The 20871-nt window shown below is 41.8% G+C and overlaps 1 protein-coding gene across 23 annotated transcripts in view; it reads right to left on the bottom strand.

Annotated features, from left to right (window-relative positions):
• Window positions 1-20871, bottom strand: part of LOC111243171 (uncharacterized) — a 59528-nt gene that overhangs the window by 31970 nt on the left and 6687 nt on the right. For 7 of the 23 annotated variants that reach the window (XM_022788336.2, XM_022788342.2, XM_086983260.1 and 4 more), the window contains 4 exons: window positions 19697-19801; window positions 8888-9004; window positions 4630-4794; window positions 155-354 (listed from right to left, as the gene is read on the bottom strand). The gene's annotated coding sequence lies outside the window, so the exon portion shown is untranslated. Of the gene's footprint in view, window positions 1-154; window positions 355-3916; window positions 4039-4616; window positions 4795-8887; window positions 9005-17743; window positions 17896-19696; window positions 19802-20871 lie in introns of those variants that run through there. The other 16 variants (XM_086983191.1, XM_086983200.1, XM_022788329.2 and 13 more) reach the window with 16 other exon arrangements.

Below are 20871 nucleotides of genomic sequence, written 5' to 3'. Positions count from 1 at the left end.
ACGTGCCCGACGGTGTTCGTTTTTGTATTTGTTTATGGTCGGCGGTCGGTCTCTACATATTGGGTGCTGACTGATATTGCCCTACTTCCCCGAGCTGTTGAAAAACCAATTCTAAGATGAATAAAAGCGCTGCTCGCCCTGGTAAGACCTTTACCTTCAATCCAATGTGCAGTGCCGTATGTTGCGTCCGTTTAAAAACCAAACGTCAAATAATTTCGGTGGACGCGTGAACGAACACGCTAAACCGGACTTTCGCCGCGGGCCCGGGCCCGGCCCCATCTAGGCCACCATGCCAAGGTTTTGTTGGCTCGTTGTCCGATCGTGCAGAAGAACGTTTCTCTGACCAACTGATATCTATTAAAATGTGGACAAATACAGTTCGAGCGACATGGTTAGATATATTGTATAGAGCGATCTTTTTTGTTGACGTTAGAAGTTTGCATACGGAAACTTAAAATAACCTTGCTATTTGCTCAAAGTCAGCCGACTCAGTCTCAATGCGGTATTAACATACTAATTGAGGTACCGAAAGAAAGGGCTGTTTTATTTGATAGTCGTATCCGCAATTCGAAAATAGTGCCAGGAGAACACGCAATAATTCCTACTTGCTACTTTTAAGAACGTAATGAAATTCAGTATCCTTCAGGGAATGATATTTAGTATCTTCAGTGGCTAAGATTTCAAAATCCTCTTTCATCATGCTTAGTCTGCCAACAATGTATAGACTTCAAGTGACCCCATTGATTTCATATGAAAGGTCCAATGAAAACAATTCAAATTCGCATCAAAGAAAAGCTGATCTGTCAGAGTGAACTCTAACATAGTATTTGGAAATCTATTTGTTGGCTCTACCCGCTCAGTACCTGTATTGTGTTCCTAACGAATGTTAATGTAAGGAACAGTTGGCCTACAATACTCGCTCTATTGACATAAAGAATAGTATAACAACGATCAAATGGTAAAACGGACAAGCAATGAGTGTGCGATGAGACAGCTCAATATGAACGCTGTACCTCCACAGAAAATCGGATCGGAACTTTATATAAACAAATAATATGACGTCGGGACAAGCATTCGATGACGAGGAGCTCCGCAGCCACTGATCGCCGACACTCGTGTTACTGGTTGATTTCGATGTCCTGTCGCTGTTGTAGGCACATTAAAAGAAAACAGCTTAGCAGATAGACACAGATTAACGATCCCGCAATCAACCGTATAGCCGAAGCTGTATGTCCTTCGTGCCTTAAGTACAGGAACAGCGTCAGCAATTCGTTGGTCGTGTCAGTTCAATATGGAACGTTGAAATGTAACGTCATGTACTGTCGCTAGAAATCGCTGAATGATGATAATTAGCGCTAAGTGAAGTTCGATCGTAAAATACGTTGCATCTAGTTATCGTTGCCACGGTCAGTTTGCTGTCGTTCGGCCTTCGATGGCCTGCTCTAGTTCTTCTATACGATACACACAAACAAAACGAATGTCAAGAACATCGACGCAATGTCGCGTTTGGTATCATAGATTATATAATATTTAAGATAAGAAAGCGGCGTAGCTCAACGAGTTCGCATAGGTTTGACGTCACGATCTCAGCAGAGTAAACAGCGAATAATGTACCGCTAATTTGCGGAGGCATGAGTACGTCGTACACGAGGGCGCACCATGGCCCGTTAGGCTCCCTGGACACTGCTCATAGCTGGGCTGAAATGAAATTGAGCTGTGAAATCTGCGTCCAAAACCACAACTTGCTCAAAGCCACTCAATTAAAGCTTAAAATAGAAAACAGCTGTTTTGAACAACATGCTATCTAAGCTCTTATAGTAGTGTTATTATTAAGCCGATAACAACAACAATACAGGACGGTGTAGAAGTAGGCTCACGATTTGGTAAGACGTCAATCTGTGGTTAAGGGCAAGGCCACATAGTTCTAAGCTGGAAAGGAGGTTTGTACATGGAATGAATGTGACGTCAAGAAAAGGCAACTGGAATTTGCTACACGTTTCGTACATTTCGTTACTAACGGTCAATCCTTTTTAATTTTAATCGTACATTAATGTTTAATCCACTCGTATGGAGGATCGCGCAGCATAACACAAATGCACAGTGAGCCTTAAACGCCGTGCACGAATTTCGTCTGCTAGAAATAAAACAACAGATTTAGCTGTTTTTCCGCAGTCCTCGCTGCTAATGCCGTGTTCTCTCAATGTTAAATAGGCTGAACACTGCACAGCACAGCACTACCCATAAACAATACACTAGACGCATTATGCCATAGAAACATGTTAAGAATAAGCCATTTTATAGCAATAATGCATTCGATAGATAGGTACAAGATCGTAAAACGGCACAACTAGAAACCACAACGAACGCTGACGCCATTCCTTCTACTTTTATGGTTTGTTATTGCTCCCTATGCTATTGCGAACTTGTACTGCAGACAGAGTCAGTGAAGTTGCGGTGCAATATTTGTCTTCAAGAGATTCTGTGGTCTGTGAAATAATGATATACGTAGGGGTATACCTAAGCAGAAAATATATAAGCAACACATCCGGGCGAAGCCATACTTAAACGTGTATTGAAGACCGAACGGTGGGAAACGTCCGGTCATTGCAGTCACTGTTGCTGTTTCTGAGATTCATCTCTTATATAGAGACCACTTATTTCTCGCTAACAATTTTTAGACCTTTACACGTAAGATTCGAAAAGGACAGAAGCTACCCGAGTGAAAAAGTGGCCACGCCAGCCCAGGTTTACCCGACAAAATGCTTTCAATCAAGCCCGAGAGGACGAACGAAAAGTACCATCTCAGAGATAGTTTGCGATGGCGCAACGATTAGCAGCGGTAGTACGATTGGGCAACGTGAACGCGTGCCTGCTTTGGTATACGGGTACGCGTCTATTTAGGAGGGCAATCAAATTAAACTAATCGTGTAAATACGCTAGTACCAGGATAGACAAAAAAAGCATGTGATACACGAAATTTAGACAACTTAAGCCAAGAGAGATGTTTGGCAAAAAAGTTAGGCCGGACGCTGTCAGCACGGGAATGCAATCTCGCCAGACCGCTACGGTTATGATCATGGAAACAGCAGTGGTGCAAGTGAAACGAACAGTGGAAAAAGGAGGATTAGAAACAAAGGAAATAAGAACCCACCTCAATCTAACCCAACAACGCCACGCTCTTCAGATCGGCTAAGCGTTGGCGATAGTGACTGCGAATGGGATGAAAAAGGCAGAGACGGCACAGCGTCTGACACTGGCCAAGCCATCACTCAGCAATGATACTGTTATATAAACCGTCTGGGGCAAATAAACAAAAGCCTGCTTTCCGCTTGTCGAAAGCGGTCAATCCCGTTTTTTGACATATTACTTGAGACTTCACGAAGCGTCCACTAGTTTCAATGTTTCCATTTGCTGTTGATGTGTATATATTGAGATAGAACTTGTTGTTATATCAAAGAAAGACGTAACAGTGTTTTTTATTGGGCACGTGTTAATTGCCATATACTTGCAATGATTTAGTCGGTATTTTTTATCTGTTTAGGTATACCTTATCATACATAGCGTTACAGGCTAATCTAAGCACTCGTTGCTAATTCGAGATTATCTTCTGAAATTCTATTCGACGCTAGGATGCCACCTTTTCTAATGTTGTAACATTGTTTCACAAAGCAAATTTACACCAGATCTCATCGTTGGTATGCCCGGTTCACAAATAAGTTTACTCCATCAGCGTATGCACATACACTACGATAAGTACAAACGTACATGCCAACTTGACACACGTACATAGCGGAGAATCCGTCAGCAACGGGTGGCGCCTACAATGTTCCGCCTAATTGTGACCTGGCTTAGTGATCACGAGCGCAGCGTTTGTGTTAGTAAGAGTTCTCTGGAAACGTGCCAGTCGCTTTATTACCTAATAGTCATTATTCGAATAGGAATTTTCCGAAAAGCTACAATCCTGATCCAAGGAAGTCGGCGAGGCGATGTAGTTGTAGTTGTGTCAATCTTTCGTCTTTCTTCTGCTTATGAGCTCGACTACAGAATAGTAAAGGAAAAATAAAAGGAAGATATAATGCGTTATATGGTCATAGGCCAAACAAGGAAAACTACAAAGAAACAAGCTAAAGTAAATATTTGACATCGCTCGGTGCAGAAAAATTCTGCACACTCTATTCTGTATGTATATGTATAGTGCGAAAAACACTGTATTCAGAGAACATGGCTCGTTTAGGGGCTAGGAACGCGTATCCACGCAGAACTGTAAGATTTACAGTGCTGGTACACGCCCAACAGTTCCGTCGTCCCCTGATATTCTTGGTCAGAGTCGGTGAAGAATGACGACCCAGCTTCTTTTTTGCTTCACTGTTGTTCATATCATACGGAAAAAAAAAAAAAACACTGTTTTGACTAGCATCTGTTGGCGAATTAGCAAAAGGGGAACGTAGTTATTCTAATATTGACCCATTTCTCCTCGGATGATCCCTATCTCACCTTCTGCTGACACCATAAATCTTTAAAACCCCTATAAAATTTTTCGACTAGTAACCACAAAGCAGATCAACGTTAATTACGTGGCCTTTCGCAAGACAAAATATTAATGATTATAGACTGACCTTTTGTACTCACATCAGTCTGGCGCTGAAGCACGCAAGAACCGTATGACACCTAGCAAGTGTCCCATTCCGCTGGAACGTCCCTATTTTTGCTTGAAGGGAATAGAAAGATGAATTCGGCAACGTAAGCAGCGGCGGCGCTCGAAATTTCTTCATAGCGCAGGCTAAGGTTGTTCTCCTGAAACATTCAGGAGCAACCAAGCAACCAGGACGTAGTTTAGCTGGTGCTGAAGTGCATCGTCTTTCTAGGGTCTAGTAGTTCAAACATAGAAACTAGCAGGTCTTTTCGATCCTTTGTTACCTGCGGGATGATGATCGTATGATTTATTTGATGGACACAACGTCTGTAACAGATTGGCGGGGAAGTTAATAGTGGTTGCTAATGTATTCCCACGTGTAATAGTAAGCGCTATCAAGAACGCATGCGTCCTGTCGTGCATCGCCAATATATCACTTATGGTTTGCTTGTCTTTGATAAGACTTCTCCGCAATAATTCATTCCGCGCGTTCATAAACCCCTCAAATTAACGGACACAATGTAGTACACTCTTTAGGCGATGAGTCGGGTTTGACAAGCTCCACCCACATTTCTAAATATGGGTCATTCACGGCCGCGTTACATTACATCCTTCATAGTTGATAACATACCGCATAAACAGCAGAAGCTCTACAGGACCCCTGGATGATCTAAACATGCTCCGGGCCCACAGACGCCTGTCTCGGTGCCTAACGAATATGCATTCCATATAATACAATGGAATGGTTTCATGGTACTGTGGGCCGTATCCTCGTCTGGACCACGCGCAGTCGTAAGCTGGCACTTCTTATGCTTCAGATGGCAAGATCTTGTGTTAATCAAACATTAACGAGTAATAACACAGCAAAACATTGTAACATGATAAAGAACAATATTAATGGAAACGCGACACGGGCACCAATAAATGAGAAATATTTACCTCATTTTTTTGATTGTCGAGTAAACGTAAGTTGGTAGTGTGGATTAATCGTGTGCTTGCCATGATTTTGACGCTATCATCAAATCATACTCATTTCGTCACTGCACTATTTGTCAGCACTAGAAACAACAGCTTTTTTTTTTTTTTTTTTACCTATCTTAGACAACACCGTCAAGGATGAGATCGCTAGCGAAATCTTCATGACCCCCCCCCCCCCCCGAGGCAGCCTTGATCGAGTCACATTGTCCGATCTCATAATCTGCAGTACTGTAAAAGAGCACTAGATTATTGGCTAGGATGTTATTCACGTTGGAACTCCAGGAATTACGTCATTCATACGCCCTCTTTGCCAATAAAAAGCGCGCGCAGAAACGACGTACCCAACCAGTAGGTATTCCGTAAACCGAAAATTTCACAAATAAAAGGGACAGAAAGATTCCGTTTACTATCTATGATAACTTCAGATGAAATAGACGAAAGAGGAGAGTTTTATGTAGGAATGCATGTTTGGCTTCATTCTTGAATACCTAAATACACCCGCTCAGTGTGTACGTGGTTTTAGCGAGATGATCGGATATGCATGATATACAGAATCACTGTATGTATAATAAGGTTAAGGGCAGCAGCTTTTAGCTTTGCCAAGAGTCTAGACCACGCGTGGTGGAGCAGATATTACAGGCTGCGCCTTCATAAAAAGCATAGCGCTTGAAGTCCGTGTGCATAAACCGTATCCATCTGTTGAATGATAAATCTCCTAGTGTCTAATGAGTTTGCTTATTCGGAAAAGTTTAGCATCGCCAGTCACCTTGTCTCTAATGCACATGTCTCTAAAATAGGACTTGGAACCTTGTTTCCATGACGGGTGTCTTTGTTTCTCCACGATTTAACGCTTATTATTATTATTGACATACTAACATTTCCAGTGCAATTATTGCTGGATGATGTGTAAATACGATCTTCTAAAAGTAAAAACCTCTACAATTTTTTTTAAGTCATTTGTTTCCTAGCAGCAAACCCACCAGCAACCACAATCAAATCAGCACATGCGAGAGCATCATACCAATAGCAGCGGGGCAACAATACCAACCTTTAGCAGCACAATCCAATTTACGGAAGATAAATAATAGCGGACGGGGCAAAACAGATATCCAATTTAATGCGGGAGGGCCATTGAAACAGATCATTGATAACCCGAAGTAACAAACCGTAGTCAGGTTTTCAATTGGCCTGGTTGAGTTAACTGGCATAACCTCATCCCTCAAGCATGCAGATAAAGACATATGCTATACATTGTTATTGGAGGATTTATTAAGCTGTGCTAGTTTTGGTAACGAAGACGAAATAGTTGAAAATACTCATAGTATCTTTTGGATCAATGAAACATTGTTATTTGCATAGAGGTATACAAGTCCTTGATAGAACATAAGCATCAACGAGGGTCCGTGCGTCCAATTTTAAATTGATCCTTTGGTGTAGGAGCTCCTTTTGCTGAACCTATTTAAAGTGTATAAAGTGGCGGCGCATAGTTCTTGGGACTCACGTTTGCACTCATATCAAAGAGTGCAGTGAACAGCGTTTGCCGAGAACGAGATGAAGTGGAGGACCTCAATTCATGGATCAAAACTTCCAAACGACAGCGGCCTTTACCAATAGTTAGTCTAGCTTACCTATTGCACATTACCTCTGGAACACTTGCAAAAACAACTTTAGAACCTTAATGTAAATTGCCGTACAGACAATTCCGTATCTTCAACTTCTTGTTGTTAGAAGACATATAAAAAAAACATGTAAAAATACAGCAGACGCCGAGAGCGCCAACACTACCATGGTTTAACCCTCTCGGTAAAGCGTCACAGCTTCAGGGAGTACGCAGCACCAGACAGCATTTAATTTGAAACGCTTTATAAAAATGTATCCTATATTATCTTGATAGAACAGCACTAAATGGATTAAGCCAACTTCCAATGAAGCTGTTTCTTTATAAGAAAATCAGTAAGGGTAGATCTTAGTAAGAGAATGTATCTTCACAATAAATCAAAGTTCCAGAACAGGTGTAAACGATCATTCATAAGGCATCCAGTATTCGAGTAAGCAAGTATTGGACAAAAAAAACCGAGCGCCAGTTTCAGCTGCTCCAACTTACTTCTAAAATTAACATTGACCGAATGTAAAGCCAGGAGCTGCGCACGTCGCTCTACCTCTGCGTCAAGATTTGACAGCTCGTCTTGTCGTATACCTTCATTTATTCGTACGATGAACCATGCTTCGTATACATAAATGTATATAGATAGATGATGAAACGTTTCGGTGATATCCATCTGTATCGTAAACAATGCAATGACGATTACGCAGAGAAAGTGGAACCGTTTGCCTTTACTTGCCCGTCTATGAGCCCGTTTGCAACACGGACTACTGACGGTACAGTATGCGGCGATCTATGGCAATCTGCGTGCTCCCATCAACAAAATCGGTTATGACGGTGACAAAATCGGAACAGCCGCTGCCCTTGATGCGATCGTGCACGACGCCATTTACTTTATCAAAAGATCAGCAGCAGCCTTTGAGTTTCATTGAAGCTATCGAGTTGTCATTTGATGATCTACGCCATCGTCGAACATTCTGCGCCGGGAGGCAGCGCCCGCGCGAGCCCGTGAACCCATATATTTATTAGCCGAGTGCGTACATGGTCTAGATGGCCACTTCGGAAGGCCGTCTCCCTTGAATAGCCGTAGCAGCCGTCAGCTTATTCCGGCAGATAAAAATAATGTCCATAGCTTCCATGCTGCGTTTCGATGAAAAACAGAACTGTTGAATGTTATACAACGATAGGCAGACATCAGCATCGGCAGTATTGACAACCGCAAAAGAAAACGATGGCAGCAGCGATCGCGCCGTCACAACGAAATGTTCTGCCGATACGAAACTACCTCGGGCAGAAACTGTACCAGCAATGCCGCTAGTGGTTACACTAATATCAGGCCGTCTTATAGACGATCTGTCGCGCGGAGAACATCTCTGCAGATTAGATGAAAGATGGCAGACAGGCGTCCTTTAGTGGATGCCGGTGCCGCGTTCATCCGTCGACATTACGCTGTTCGCTGCGGCCAATATGCGACCACCGACAGTTATGAGGGAAAAAGACAGCAAACGCAGGACTGGTAACAACCAGGGCTAGAGACGCTGTACAGTATACCACTGAGGATAGCATACTACGTGATATTACTGCTTCTATAAAAATCGCTTAAATACTAATTGTGTAAGAGTAGTTCCGTAATAAATCAGTATCGAGCTGAACATGTAAAGGTAAGTTCTTACCCAACCTGCTGTCGTTCTATTGTGCAAATGCCAATACGCGTAGTTCTGTAGTGTTGTTTAGGTTTTTTGCCTTAGTCTGCTCCATCGACCACTTTAAGGGTACTTGGCTTACCTTACCTGCAAGAAGAATACCAGAAGGAGAGGTTAGTTGACTATGATTTATAAATAACTATTGCTGTTATTCGGCCTGAAACGATTCAAATCACTCCTAAATGGCCTAGCAGCTTTTTGTTGTCGAAAGTACCCCCCACACCCAGTTCACCCAGATGCCAATCTATGCCGGATAATGCAGTTCCACAGCAATGACGTATCAATGAAGATGATAAAGAAATGAGTAAAGCCATCTCACTATTGGTACATTTGGCTTTATGCAAATAAAGGGGTGAGCAAAGGCGTCTTATTTTACGAAAATGATCCATACAGCTGTGCCGGCTTTAACAGACGCACGTCTGTGCTGGAAGAGATAAATAACAAAAAAAAAAAAAGAGAGAAAGGTGTCCTAATCGTCAACGTTCGGATCTTTGGTTCGTTTAAATTAATGACCGCTTTGTGGCCTATTCGAGCATGTATAACTCGGCAGATATGTGTAGCTTAGCTGAAATGAAATTATAATGAATTAAGATAGGTATTGTGTTATTGGCTATAAATGCTCCTAAATATAGGGCTATTTAACATCGTAATGATCAAAATGGAGCTAAAAAATATGATAATAGTTGTCTTGCCGTCACACGGACCGATCTCTGGCTCCTTTTTTTTTGTTCTACTGTATTCCGTCTTAAAAATAAGGCATTCAATTGCTAAACAAGAGTCGTTTATAAACAAAGACACCAGTTATTGAAGATGTTCCACCAAAACGAAACATTTTGGTTGTCTCAAAATGTCCACTTGTTTTAACACAAACCGTTCTGCGGAACTTTATTTTAGCTTTGCCCAGTTTTCCACTCGTGCCTTTCCCGTCGATCGTGCGTCCGCTCGCGACCGAACGCTAATTTCGAACCTTATCATTATGCCTTCAGGGTATAATTCACTGGCCGTGTTCCACGCCCCGACAGTCCCATCTAGTTTGCACGTACGTAACATTTAAAGCGATCCAAGCTAACTTCCACTGGAGTTTCTGATCACCTTTTCCATTCACTCCTATACGATTCATATCGAGAATTCGACTCTTGGATCCCATTGGAAAGAACACGGCAGCTGTACCCAGCAACATATGCACAATGTTACTACGGCCACACATGCCTCTAGCCGCGCGAACGGTCAACGATGTACTATGAAGATATTTCCACTATTCTCTTTCATCTATGAATAGAGCTATTTAGAGTAATTAGGGCGCTGGTAATTAATAAGGCGTATGCGTACTGGCTTGTCTGGATGTCTCGTCTTTTTACATTTTGCATTGGTCGTGTGGATCTCCTTCATTTGGCGGGCTATCAGTACTTAGAAGGAAAGCAAAAAAAATGCGAGAGTTATAGCGTGTATTTGTTTTTGTGCTCTTTACGACGACGGTCGCAAGTAAACCGCAAATGCGTTCTCAACTAAGTACACGTTGTTGATCATGCACCAGTTTCTACATTATGTCTATTACCCTTAGAAGAAGTGTATAGTTCACCATCAAGGATTTGTTCGCGTAGAACGGAATGTATCGAGCTGCAAATCTTCGTCTTACTGTTGTCAGCTGTCACAGTATGCTCCCATTCGCTATGAGCGCTATATATAGTTTAACGTAACCCTCGCTTATTTAAGCAAAAGGTGACAAAATGATTTTCATTCAACGCTTTTCTCGCTTGTCCAGTAACAGCTGTGCCATGGCGCCATTGCTGCATCAGATTTCCTCACTATGGCGGAGCACTTCGAGAAGATAGAATCGTAACGACTAAGACGATAAGGACGCAGCGAAAGTGAGGTTGCACTACGTGAACCTACATTGACTGTTGTCACTGTAACGGGAGAAGTTCTGCAGCCGCTGCTAACACTGCGGCCGTATAACGGTTCCAATCGGCCTTTTTAACAGCTTTGCTTCGCAAATAGGCCCCCATGCGCGGCAGGCCACTAAGGTCAACAGGCAGCTGATTGAACGTCGCACTCAGCTCGTAGACACGGAGACCGGTGTGTCGAAAACGTGTTTTCGTGCGTCCCTAACACCAATAGAATAGCCACGCAGTGACAATGCTAAACGGAATCAGAATACAATATGAAGCACGAAACACAATGGCTATTGAATTTAGTGATCAACCAAGCTAATAGTTCATTATAGACTGGTGATCAGTAGCGGTTGTACGTTAAACGTGTTATCCCTTTTCGTTTCTATACCGCAAGCTAGTGAAAAAAAAGCACGTTGTGGACACGCGTTGAACATTTCCCTGGAAAGCTGTTAGCAGTGGTAGCTAGCGATGGATATAAGCAGTACAATTTAGATGCGAGAAAATACTCGAAAAGCACTAACTCTTCCCATTCCGCTTGTATTCAACCTTCTTACACAAACTCCGTACGACACCATTAGAAATTAGCTAGAATTAGCATTTCACCGCGTGATATATATATATATATTGTGCCATGAACATATGTGGGGCAAAATAGGTCAGCGTTTTAGAAAAACTGTTTTCGCCGTATGAAAACGAGCCCGGCCCATGCACGTGTTTCTTTATGATACGATTCTTAAACACTACAGAGTTAATGGCAGCAAGGTCCTATATATAATGTACGCAATATATGCTGCATATATTTGTGTCATACGCTACTACGTAGTCGATTCGAACGATCTGAGGCTCGCAGAGACAAAAGTGGACCTTTGACGATATGCTGGTGATTGATACCGTGAAATGCCTCTACGCATTTCTACGATGGGATAGTCGCCTCGTGTACAATTATGCGTCTACATATGAAACCAGTCGAGGACCATTCCACCCACTACATTAGCAGCGGCAATGCAGAAACGTTCATTTACTCAATAATATATATGATAGTGTTGTTCACGAACGCCACATACTCTGCGTTGGTAGACATCTTTGTCCAGGCAATTTCTTTTATCGCTACTCGACTGAATTAATGGTAATCATATTCATCGCCAAACGAAACGACCTTAATGGCTGCCACCACATCACAAGCAGCAAACAAATTAGAGAAGATTATAACTTTCATAATACTAAACTTACGAAACAGCGTTGATGAAAAAATGTTCGGAGAGTTTGTATGTAAACTTCAGTACGTGTATCTGCTCGTCACGGTTAACGTCTGTTATAGGACAGAGCCTCCTGGCTGGTGCAAAGACAGCAGACTATAAACAGAACAGCTCGACAATGTTTACAAATTTACAGTTGTGTGATATATATATAGATGAGAATTATATAGATAGGTAGCTTTGTCAACTTCTTTCCAACTTTTAATTTTTAACTTTAAAAAAAGACATTTACATTCGCTCTTTGATTAGCATGCCGATACATACGCTTACATAATTGTATAAATAGAAATTGATATCTATATCGCGAATAATAATGAGTTATCTATATGGAAGATAAAAGAGTAGTTACGTAAATACGACCGGGCACAATCAATAAGCAAAAATCCCATTTTCGATTCCATAATTTTTTCTTAGCAAAACGCCTAATAAACAGCAAGATTGTGAAAAAAAAAACTAAATTCTATCGGATTCGCTAGAAGTGAAGTACTTCACTGGTTTCACAGAGTAACGTTGAGATAAATCGTTGATCACGGGATGTTTGAAGGAAAATTTTACCACTTCAAAACATCTTGCCATGATGCGAAGGTTTAAATGGTACGCTTGGTATAGACACATATAGTGGCACGAGAAAGGTAATATAAATGACAAGAACCTTACGCCATCACTTTATAAAATGCTTCTCCTCTAGGCAATTTTACTTTTGCACAAAAACTGCCCACTTAATCGTAAACAACCACATTTCTATTCACATCGTGTCGATACCAGATGCAAAACCAGTATGCCGAATTATATTCCAGTGATAGTTGGACAGAGCCATACATCAACCATCTCAACGGGACCTCACAGGCATCTTTAGGCATGCCTTGAGGGAGAATCAGATTAAAGCAGGACTATAATTGTAATACGTTACTCATTTTGCAGTATAAACACTACCCAGCTCATAAGCAAAATAGCACTATACATTTATTTTACTATGCCCATTTCTTCGGTTTGAGTTAAGGCCGGTAGATTTCCCTTCAACAACCATACGGTTGACCTAATTCGAAAAAAGCCGCCATCACAGAGGACAGAAAGCTGACAGGTCGTCAAAAGCATTCTGCTTTGGTATGCATATCATAGAAAGAATGACATCACCTTTAATGACCCTGTCGCTCTCCTTGATACTGCCAAAGTCACTCAAATACCATGAGCGAAGTAGTGACGCAGAGAATGAGAGAAAAAAAGATCATTCTTTGCTAACAAAAGCAACGGTAAAGCAGTTTGCTCAAAAGTGATTTTGTCTTTCGAAAAAGGTATCATAACAAACCATTCAAAGATGAGTTTACAGACTCTATTAATAGAGTCTGAAGAGAAGCTTAATAAGGGAATGGCTTCACTAGCAGCTCGGTTCGTGAATGGCCTACAAATGTCTAGTGTTCGTAAACAATTTTTTTTTGAACAAACGACAGAACGGGACTGACAGCAATAATTGACAAAATTTCCGCAGGTAGCCTCGAACGGGAACTTTGACTGTGAGCACAGATCCTAAGTCGAAAGCGCATTCATCAACGAGGACAGTAGGTGCCCTTGACGAATAAACACACGGCATCAGGGGTAGCCGCGAACTCGATGTTTGGTCAGATGAGCGCAAGCGAACGACCGGCGGCTTCGAAGACAACGTTAGACGAAAATAAACAGCTTAATTCTTCACTTGTAGGGCCTGAATCTCGCTGACCTTCAGCTATCCTTTTGATCGCAGTCAGAACAGCGGCGCGTCACGAGGTAAAAAGAGAAGATTCGACTGTACGCATTATGAATGGTTAGCAATCAAACAATCAGTGAAAAGAGTCCGCAGACCATCAGGGTGGACGTCGTCATAGTTTAACTCGACAGGAGAAAATGATCAACGTGACAAAACGATGATAATAGTGATATAACGATGATAAATAGGACTCAATTGCAGTTGCAGTGCTCATCAGCATATTCCTATGTAACTATTACCAGTCTCGTCGCTATGTAATTAGTCATAAATTGCAACAACAGCTTTCGCAGAGAAAAGAAGACCTACAGTAGGACAGGTCGCACCCTTTCAATTGTCGCCCTTTTTCATTACCATAAGATCTAAACCTATCACTATTGTATGATACATTCCTGCCTAATACACCGTAATTCGTACTACCATGTCGCTGTTACAACGTTATAGCTGGACACACACGTGTCATAAGGGTCTTCAACTAAAAATGGCAAGAGCTAGACGATCTTATATATATAGTGCGAAGTGAAATTTTGATGAAGACCTGCTGGCATTATTGAACACGCCGCATCGGTATGGTTAAGACATTCACTGCATTTGGATTCACGTTAGAGTTCACAGAGTATACTCGACGACGCTGTCGATGGAGAAGTGCATAGAGTATGTGTTATAAAAACAGGCACTGACGTAATAGAACTACGACGGCATACCGACCTTGCGAGAGGAGAGAATTTAACTTGTCGCCAGCGATATCAAAGTTTTAAATATCAATTAAATTATATTTTCGTGATACAGCGACAGCTTGTTAGCTTCGTTTTCGTTTATCTCGAACGTTAATTTTTCTATATGAAACAAAGCCAGGTTATCCATATGAACCAACCAGATACGAAAAGCGAGCTCTATAATTTAGAAACTGTAATATGGTATAATATGTTAAAAAAAAAAAAAGAAGAAAGCGTTAACAAGAGGCGCACCTCCACCACCTTTCATCTCGCTCATACATAAACTTGGCTTTTTATTGTATTGTCGACTTGAATGACATGTGTATCCTATTGCGCTACTTCTGCATTGGTTCGGCTTATTTAATTCTTCTACTTGCGGAAAACGAAAAAGAGCGCGCAAAAAGTCTTATAAACGACTCCTGAACTGTGTCATTTAAGTAGACTACAGACTTCGTTTTTTGTTTTGTTTCTGTTTCTCATAAGGGGGCCATCTCTAGGGTGACCTATAGCCGATCTATGGCCTATAGCAGATCATGGCACTACAAGCTTTAAGCCTACAGATCCCAAAGCGTCACTTTAATTCCGTCTCACCTTCCCGTTTCCTTACTGCTAGTTCCTGTACATTGTTGCCGCCCACGGGGTTTTTTAATCTAGGATCTACCACTAGCCCTACCACATTCCTCATTTATAGACAGACTATACGCCTGGATATTCTTCGCGTATTCCATTACACAAGTACAGACTGAATAACATCGTAATAGCGATACAACCACTGGGCTGCACGCTTCTTTTGTCTGTTTTACTAATGAACACAGTAAATAACGGTCAGAGACTAAGATGACTTCGCTACTCTATTGTCCTGAACATTTGCCGCTGTCAAGCAGAAGGCCGAGTTTTTTTCTATGGCCTATTTCGTTTAGTGATCTTGAGAGTCTATAAATCGGCAGATCTAGCAGAGTTTTACTAGAGCTTTGGAAAAGTAATGTCTGCGAAGGCGATCTGAGCGTTGGACGCTTGAAAGCTTAGAAGTCGGTTATTTCCTTTCCGGAACGAATCTCTTGCATGTCTCTTGCAAAGAAGGAAGCCGAAAAGAAGATTTACCGCTACTTATATCTGCTATCAAGCTAATAAGTAAGCTATGTCCGGTTGTAAAAACAGAATTCGATTCGACCAAAGGTCGACCATGAGCTGCGTGACGTTTCCGGCGATGACCATCAATCAATCATCATCTGCGCCTGGAAGTAGAAAATGATGCAAATAATGGCGTGGCAGTCAATAGATTTATATTCACTAGCTAGAAAGTAATGGCGTCTGGTAGCCTTTGGCCAGAGTTTACTTGCCAACCCACCATTTGCCCTCTCATTTCTAGGGAAAACTTGACTCATGATTCTGTACTGTCTCTTTTCCTTCATTTCCAGGCTTGCTCAATAAAAAAAAATGTAGTTATTGCAGCTGCTAGTGACCACTGTTTGTACCTACTTTCATTCACTATTTGATTATACGGGGGTTACGGGTCCGCACCGTCAGCCTCTATGGCCCATCTAAACAAAACAAATATAGGTCACATTGCTACAGGTTCGAAGCAACTGAAAAGAAATGGCCCGACGTCCGTCGCACATGGTCCCACACTGAAACTGCTTGAAGAGACTTCTATAGATACGTAAACCCGAATATTAATGTAGAACCGATGGGTAAAGGGTTTTTTGATAACAGCTTCTATTCATCACACTTACTAATGAAGTAAACAAATTCTTCCAAATGAAATCAGTGAACGGCAGTAATGTTTTAAACATCCACTTCGTTCAATGGAAAGTGATCGCTGAATTCATTGATTCAGCTCATCTATTCATGAAATCAATGGAAGGTGCATCAAGAAGCCACTAGGCAGCGTTTGAGCTGGTTTAATGTGTATCGCGCTAACAAAGCAAGCTAAATCGTACGAACAAATCCTCGCTCAGTGTTTGTTATTTGGGAAATAGACTAGGTCATTTGAGTGCCCTGAGAGTTATTGCAGTACGAAAACTCAGCTGTTTCATTAACTTACTGGGCAATCAAATAGTAACCTAGATATTGTTGAACTCGTATCAAAGCCTACATAAATATGGCTACTGACAACCCAAGCTAACAGACGGTATCAATACATGGTTGTACAAAGCGTAGTTGTGAAGACAGGCCGAGCTACAGGTTCATATCTATCCACTTGCATCCTCTCTAGATTCTTTAGTCCTCTTGCAATTATTTGTCCTTTTTATTTAATGCTATTTCGGAACTCTTCGCTATATTTATCGTCTTCAGACATCTGGTCAAAAGCTTCCAGCTTGTACAAAATAGCTGCTTATGATGTGTTCTACTTCACTAGTTAAATTAGCGCACGGCGCGCAACTCGACGCTGTAATTTTGACTTGAACGAACGTTAAAGTTCCGTTTAGATCAAACGGTAACTTCGATTACGTGCTGCAGCTGCGCTCATCGGCTGCAGCTGTTTGTTTCACATTAAAAGTAAAACAGGGTGAAATAAGCGTTAAACGAGGAACTAAGCACATCTAAAAACAAGGAGAGAACTCCTGGAAAATGGAAATTTTACAGTGTTGAGTAATACCACCGTTAGTCGAGCACAGTAGGCTCTTAACGCCTATATCATTGATAGATCGAACCATAGCGAGGAAACGCTTACATGAAAGTAAGGATCACCAATAGCTTGATCAATAATGAATTCACGAGCAATTTTGGTTAACATATCCGAAATATAAAGCTTACCTATATGTTAGAATTTAAATGTGTAGATTGACATAAATGCTTCTATATTTGGACTACATCGGATCTACTATAGAATTAAACAAGTGCATTTAACGAGGGCAGAATCAAAATGATGTAGGTTGCTCCTCGGTGGACAATAAACTAAAATATGTAAAAAAAAAAATGTGAGTATATCACAAAGTAACAAAGTAGCGGTGTCACGATGATTTGCGAAGAGATTTGAATAGAGCTGTAATAAACAATACGCCCAAACAAAGTACACTCGAGTAGGTTTAGCACCGAGCAGAAATTGTGTCCTAACGTCGTATCTGAACTATCAGGACATGACAACGAATTGCAATAATAACACGAACAGCTGCGCCTGCTTAAACCTACTTTAAACTCACGTCCTATTAGAACAACTATTAGAACGCCGATGAAATGCCCGCGATGTCGAACTAATGCAGTCCAATGCATTACATACCTACCTGGCCATATAACCTGTAGAAAGCAGCCAGCAGACACACACGCAAAAGCTTTGCCTTCCACGAGCGTCGCCACAACAATGCAGCAGTCAGTTCGTGACGTTTATGGTGCATTCGGCTCAAAGAGAAAAACCGTTGAAAAATAGTAACCAGCGAAGCACTACTTTCACGGTTAGAAGCTGCAACAATAGTTTCCCTTTGGAAGCTAGGGGCTGCCACTGTTGTTATCGTTATTATTGTAGTGGGACGGCCGCGTCTATTCCGACAAGGCCACGGTGCAGGCAGGCGATAGCGGCGCCGTCGGTGATGGCGCCGGCAGCAGAATGGTGACAAGCCAGCAGGCCGATCAAAAATCATTTGGCAAGGCAATGGAATGGATAGCTTTGAACTCCAGCTGACAATCAAACACTTTTGTAAGCTACATTCCCTAGTTCTGTGTGATAATCGTAAATACTATACTCTGTATTATCCGCAGTAACAGTAGACTTAAAATAATACCAGAGATGGGACGCTTTTAGCGTATACATACTGAGTGATCTCACTTCTTGGGAAAGAGAGAACGGTCAGATAGAATCACTTGCATTTGTTTCTGTGGCGCTCTTGATTTTTCCGCTGTTGCCATGTAGGAGCAACGGCAGCGCCGAAAAACCTAGCCAAGATTGCGCGCGCTATGGGTTATGCTGCTACAAGTTCCGCTCTTGTTTTCGCTATCAACGTTATTTAATCTTTAGCCGTTAGCGTTCCCCGTAATCTTGTTGTGGTATAACGTGAACGGAATGACCGTGCCGCTGCCGCCGTTGCAACAAAACTACCTGCCAGTTGATAAGAAGTCAGGCGCCAATAAACTATAATTACTTAATAATGAACGCAATACAATAGAATTGGCTGTTTATGTTGTACATGATAATTAGTTGCGGGCTTGGTCTTCGTTAACTAGGCTACATTATTGTGCTAAATAGCAAACTTACCTACTTTCATGTTTACAGACACATACGATGTTGTTAATGTTACACAGTGATACAATCGCTATCACTCCGACAAACATTAAAGCGAGACAGAGAGAGAGAGAATGACACGATGTTCTTTCTGCAGACCAATAAAGAACAGAGACTGTCGCCCTCACACACAGTCACAGTCATGAATCTCAGTGTCGTGCATTGCAGTTGTAGCAGCTATCGAGCCGCCGTCGCATACGCCTATTAGAGAACCGCCCTTGCAGGTAACAGTCTTAATAAAAAACATACGTACGTAATATATCAAACTACAAATATTGTTGGGTCCGTTGTGCGTCTACGTGTGCGCTTGAAACTAAGAAATATTCACATAGATAGAAATTTTGTGCTTATCTAACAGACTGACGCTATTCCTTTTGTTATTACGTCGTCTGCGTCGACAAATGGATAAGCTAACTTTGACGCATTCTGCTAGCTAGACCCCTCCTTTCTTCGACGACAAAGCTAAAGCCATTCCAGTTGTTCGTTCGCTTGCTTATCTGTTATCGAATCGCACAATATGTCGATCAGAGATACATACACAGACAGGTGATAGCGTTACAGTAGTAATGATAATGAATAGAAAGCAAAAACGGATGCATGCCGTTATAAATCACTATGTACTTACTTAAAATATGTTTTAATTAAGCTATGACGTGTCGACACAAGCCTTCGGCTATTCAAAGCTAACCGTGTGGTGTGTTCCGTACGCGTAACCGACTGATTCTGGCTAAAAGAAGTCGCCGTGAGCCACCATTCTAGCTAGAACTGTTTTATCCTATATGTTACTATGTAGGCTCAAGTCCAGAATACAAATTCCGTACAATATACAAGCACATAACATACATGTTGAGCTAAGCCCAAAATTACTCTCTTTTCCTAGACGTGCTTTTAGATGCAATAAAAATATTGTATTTTTCTGCTAGTTGTTCACGCTTATCTTACTATCTGAGTCAAGACCTACTATTATCCGTATTGCACCTGAACATCACGCGAGCGTCCACACTCATCTCCGGGTATGCCGCGAAGCATCGTGGTTTGTTGCCGTATCGCTCTGCACGAGCGTTTCCTACAATTGAGGAAACAGTACATTACTTCTAACATAATATCTTGTTTAATAGGTGCAGCAATAACAGCATCGTTTGGCATTAAGAAAGGCCAAACGCATGCGCAACAGATTTTCATTTCAGGCTTGCCAACGCAAGCCTTTGACGCAAGTCAAAGGCAAAAGTTCACAACTAATACAATGCGTTACTGTACGTTCTTCTCGTCATAATTAGCCTTTGCTATTTCTATCCTGTGCTAAGAGATCGAATCTGACGCCTTTTGGTGCGCGGTTTGTATCTGCGTGTCGCAGAAGTCAGGCCTCGCGGAATTCAGTCCTATAGTAAGGTTCTGCTATCTAAACGTGTATTAATCGGGAAGCATTTCCACATTGATATTTTTTGTGAATGATAAGCCTAGCGCTTATTAATGATTGATGGCTGAATGAGTTAGTTGTTCTACGGGATCGAACTAATGAAAGCTTTCTGCAGAAGACAAAGCAGAGGCTGAAAAGTGCGCGCAATGATGTCCACCAACTTCACGACCGGTATCAGCAGAACAACTTCCGTTGTGGTAAGCTCACTCGTAGAGTAAAACTGTTCTCATATGATGGCGCTTCCACGCTTGCTTCGTGAGATCCACAAATACTTAACAGCACTTAACAACAGCCACAAACGCCTCATCGTCTGTTATATTTCATGCGCAGTTTGGGCGTTCTACATCGATGACTAACGATCACTCTGACTGTACGCAAACGAAACGACTAGGTCGGGTGCGCATATAAATTAGATTAGAAATAAATAGCATTGATGACTTCACTGTCCCTAAGTCACGATGATCAGGGTTATTAGAGAACGCGAATTTGTTATTGGTCAGTAGACTTCAACACCATACACCCGCGACAGTCATTGCTACGCAATGGGTTTTGGCATGACAATAATGAGTGTGCGTTGCATCGCCTGTTCTTCCGAATGCGTGCACGTCGATGCTTCTAGTCAGAATCGTGGCGGACTTGCACCCTCTGAAACTTGAATAAGGATCGGTAATACAATGTATTCGGACGCAAAAGTCCAATCTGTAACCTAAATTGTGCTG

The sequence above is a fragment of the Varroa destructor genome, unplaced genomic scaffold (assembly GCF_002443255.2).
Source record: "Varroa destructor unplaced genomic scaffold, Vdes_3.0 BEIS01000001.1, whole genome shotgun sequence".
Taxonomy (NCBI): domain Eukaryota; kingdom Metazoa; phylum Arthropoda; class Arachnida; order Mesostigmata; family Varroidae; genus Varroa; species Varroa destructor.
Note: the sequence above shows the minus strand (reverse complement) of the source record. Positions and strands in the feature narration are given on the sequence as shown.